Genomic DNA, 5,100 nt, shown 5'->3' with positions numbered 1-5,100 from the left:
ATCAGGCAAGCAACCAACCATTTGATCATATCGATACAATCCCATGTTCTCGCTCCTGCTCTCTTTTACTGCATTAAGACAACGTGTTTCAAACTGCTGTGTGCTACGGTAGTTGAACCCACTTCCTCTGCATGACCTGTCATTGCCACAGTAACTAGATGAAACCCACTAGCATGTCTAGGAGTTGAATGAGCCATATGTATGTGTTGTTCCTACCTTGCTATGCCTGCTATGCTTAGAGTCGTGTCAGGTCTGGTTCATCTGGGTGATGGGCTAGAGTGAAATGTTTATGTCGGTAATGAGAGTGGTGTGGTGAACACGATTTGGTAAAGGTATCGATGAGAGGCCATGTAGGAGTACATGGTGGGTTGTTTCATTGAAGCCGACCTTAAGCACTGAGATCTGTATGTGTGATTTAAGATACAGCTACTACCATGCATTGGGCCCTGAAATATGACCCCGCTCGACTTCTTATTCACCCTAGCTCTCTGTCCAGGAGTTGCAAGTAGTTTCTGGTGTTTGTAGCCTACTGGAGGCCGTGGACAGCGCTGACCATAGGGGTGGGCTGTGATGCGGTAGGTACGTGGCCGGGTGTACCGAATACCCGTTAGGTATCTCGGGAACCCTGTTCACATCGTTCGGGGCCGTATGGGAAACCTCGGCCGGACTCCCTGTGGATGGAACCTGGATAGGTGATAAACCTGGACTAGAGGCTTAGGTGTTTAGGTAGGTCGTGGTCTACACCCACGTCGGCTTTCGCTTGAAGTCTGCCGAGCACATGTCGTGTGCAGACGCTAAGTGGTGGAAACATGTATGAAGAAGTACACCCCTGCAGGGTTATCATAATCTATTCGAATAGCCGCGTCCGCGGTAAAGGACTACTTGGTTGCCTATACAGTTCATAGACAAGTAAATGGAAACTACTAAAAGCCTCAAGATAAGTGTGAGTGCCGAGGATGGCTCTTCCGTAGGAAGACGGAGGCGGATCCTCGGTAGTGTATTGAAGTGGTGAGTAGGGGACTCGTGTGCGCAAAACCATTTCAAGCTGGAGTCTCGTAGGTTAGCCTAGCCAAGAGTCAAAGCTGGCTTGCTGCAACAACTCCACCAACCCTTCTTGATAATATGCATGTATGTAGGATCTGATGTAAGTCTTGCTGGGTACCTTTGTACTCATGTTGCTATAATTTATATTTTTACAGAAGACGCTGTAACCCCTTCTGATGGGTTCTACGTAGACGTTGACATCAACGAGTAGGCTAAAGGCCCAGGTGGTGATCCTGAGCTTGTGAAGGACCACGTAGTATAGCTAGGCTTTCCAAGCCTCTTTTATCTTTCTAGTTGTCTGTACTCAGACAAGTTACTTCCGCTGCTGGTTTGTATGACTGTATGACTTGAATGTTGGGTCGTGTGACCCGTACCTTTGTGTATGTTATGTATGGCTCTCTGAGCCTTAAATAAAGTACTTGTGTCGTAGAGTCATGTTGTGATGCCTTGTTGTATTTGCACATATCGAGCATATTGTGTGTATGATTGAGCTTGGTATGTGTGGGATCTGACTATCTAGTTGTTTATCCTTAGTAGCCTCTCTTACCGGGAAATGTCTCCTAGTGTTACCGCTGAGCCATGGTAGCTTGCTACTGCTCTGGAACACTTAGGCTGGCCGGCATGTGTCCTTCTTTGTTCCTGTGTCTGTCCCTTCGGGGAAATGTCACGCATTGAGTACCGGAGTCCTGTTAGCCCGCTACAGCCCGGTTTACCGGAGTCCTGCTAGCCCAGTGCTACAGCCCGGACCCACTTGCTGTTGACCGACACGTTCGAAGCTGGGTCATGAATGCCTGTCCCTGTAAGTCTGTGCCACTTTGGGTTTACGACTAGTCATGTCAGCCCGGGCTCCTTATCATATGGATGCTAGCGACACTATCATATACGTGAGCCAAAAGGCGCAAACGGTCTCGGGCAAAGGTAAGGCGACACCCGTGGGGATACCGTGCGTGAGGCCGCAAAGTGATATGAGGTGTTACCGGCTAGATCGATGTGACATCGAGTCGGGGTCCTGACAAGACAATAGTTTCAAAATAAAACTATGAAATGTGTCACTTCATCCTCAAGCAAAATTCCTAAAGGTTAATAGGATCGACATCTTAGTATTGTTAGGAAAACAACAAGTGCAGACTTGGAGCGAGGGAGAATAGAACCCGGAAGTTAAGCGTGCTCAGGCTGGGGGAGTGGGAGGATGGGTGACCGTTCGAGAAGTTAGATGATTTGGAATGATGAGGGGTGATTAGAGGATAAATTGAGAAGTGATGAGGGGTGGTGATTACAGACTAGAGGTTAAAATAGTTCAGAAATTTGAAAATAAAAAAATCAAAAAAAATTCATAAAAAATTCATAAAATTTCCTTTAGTCCCGATTGGTGTTACCAACCGGGACTAAAGGTGGAGCTCCACGTGGCCGCGCCCTTTAGTCCCGGTTCTGGATTGAACCGGGACTAAAGGGATAGGCATTAGTACCGACCCTTTAGTCCCGGTTCCAGAACCGGGACTAAAGGCCCTTATGAACCGGGACAACAGGCCCTTTTTCTACGAGTGATCAAGTGATTCCAAAAGTCTATCAGTATGGAGTTTCTTCATGCGCTTTACACCAATATGACCCAAACGGCAGTGCCACAAATAAGTTGCACTATCATTATCAACTCTGCATCTTTTGGCTTCAACATTATGAATATGTGTATCACTACTATCGAGATTCAACACAAATAGACCACTCTTGAAGGGTGCATGACCATAAAAGATATTACTCATATAAATAGAACAACCATTATTCTCATATTTAAATGAATAACCGTCTCGCATCAAACAAGATCTAGATATAATGTTCATGCTTAACGCTGGTACCAAATAACAATTATTCAGGTCCAAAACTAATCCCGAAGGTAGATGTAGAGGTAGCGTGCCGACGGCGATCACATCGACTTTGGAAACTTTTCCCACACGCATCGTCACCTCGTCCTTAGCTAGTCTTCGCTTAATCCGTAGTCCCTGTTTCGAGTTGCAAATATTAGCAACAGAACCAGTATCAAATACCCAGGTGCTATTGCGAGCTCTAGTAAGGTACACATCAATAACATGTATATCACATATACCTTTGTTCATCTTGCCATCCTTCTTATCCGCCAAATACTTGGGGCAGTTCCGCTTCCAGTGACCAGTCTGCTTGTAGTAGAAGCACTCAGTCTTAGGCTTAGGTCCTTCTTCTCCTAAGCAGCAACTTGTTTGTTATTCTTCTTGAAGTTCCCCTTCTTCTTCCCTTTACCCTTTTTCTTTAAAATGGGTGGTCTTTTTGACCATCAACACTTGATGCTCCTTCTTGATTTCTACCTCCGCAGCCTTTAGCATTGCAAAGAGCTCGGGAATTTTCTTATCCATCCCTTGCATATTATAGTTCATCATGAAGCTCTTATAGCTTGGTGGCAGTGATTGAAGAATTTTGTCAATGACACTATCATCCGGAAGATTAACTCCTAGTTGAATTAAGTGATTGTTATACCCCAGACATTTTGAGTATATGTTCATTGACAGAACTATTCTCCTCCATCTTGCAGCTGTAGAACTTATTGGAGACTTCATATCTCTCAATCCGGGCATTTGCTTGAAATATTAACTTCAACTCCTGGAACATCTCATATGCACCATGACGTTCAAAACGTCGTCGAAGTCCCGGTTCTAAGCCGTAAAGCATGGCACATTGAACTATCGAGTAGTCATCATCTTTGCTCTGCCAGACGTTATTAACGTCGTTAGTTGCATCTGCAGCAGGCCTGGCACCCAGCGGTGCTTCCAGGACGTAATTATTCTGTGCAACAATGAGGATAATCCTCAAGTTACGGACCCAGTCCGTGTAATTGCTACCATCATCTTTCAACTTTGCTTTATCAAGGAACACATTAAAATTCAATGGAACAACAGCACGGGCCATCTATCTACAACAACATAGACAAGCAAAATACTATTAGGTACTAAGTTCATGATAAATTCAAGTTTAATTAATCATATTACTTAAGAACTCCCACTTAGATAGACATCCCTCTAATCATCTAAGTGATCACGTGATCCATATCAACTAAACCATAACCGATCATCACGTGAAATGGAGTAGTTTTCAATGGTGAACATCACTATGTTGATCATATCTACTATATGATTCACGCTCGACCTTTCGGTCTCAGTGTTCCGAGGCCATATCTACATATGCTAGGCTCGTCAAGTTTAACCCGAGTATTCTGCGTGTGCAAAACTGTCTTACACCCGTTGTAGATGAACGTTGAGCTTATCACACCCGATCATCATGTGGTGTCTCGGCACAACGAACTTTGGCAACGGTGCATACTCAGGAAGAACACTTTTACCTTGAAATTTAGTGAGAGATCATCTTATAATGCTACCGTCAAACAGAGCAAAATAAGATGCATAAAAGATAAACATCAAATGCAATCAATATAAGTGATATGATATGGCCATCATCTTGTGCCTTTGATCTCCATCTCCAAAGCACCGTCATGATCACCATCATCACTGATACGTCTCCAATGTATCTATAATTTTTTATTGCTTCATGCTATATTATATTCTGTTTTGGATGATTAATGGGCTTTGTTATACACTTTTAGATTATTTTTGGGACTAACCTATTAACCGGAGGCCCAGCCCAAATTGTCGTTTTTTTGCCTATTTCAGAGTTTTGCAGAAAAACAATATCAACCCGAGTCCAAATGGAATGAAACCTTCGGGAACGTGATTTTCGGAACGAACGTTATCTAGAGGACTTGGACCCTACGTCAAGAAAGCAACCAGGAGAGCACGAGGCAGGGGGGCGCGCCTACCCCCTGGGCGCGCCCTCCACCCTCGTGGGGCTCACGTTGCTCCACCGACGTACTTTTTCCTCCTATATATACCTACGTACCCCAAACCAACAGGAGCATCCACGACAACCTAATTCCACCACCGCAACCTTCTGTACCCGTGAGATCCCATCTTGGGGCCTTTTTCGGCGTCCTGCCGGAGGGGGCATTGATCATGGAGGGCTTCTACATCAACACCATAG

This window comes from Triticum dicoccoides, chromosome 4A, assembly GCF_002162155.2.
Source record: "Triticum dicoccoides isolate Atlit2015 ecotype Zavitan chromosome 4A, WEW_v2.0, whole genome shotgun sequence".
Classification (NCBI taxonomy): Eukaryota; Viridiplantae; Streptophyta; class Magnoliopsida; order Poales; family Poaceae; genus Triticum; species Triticum dicoccoides.
This window is presented reverse-complemented; position numbering follows the sequence as displayed.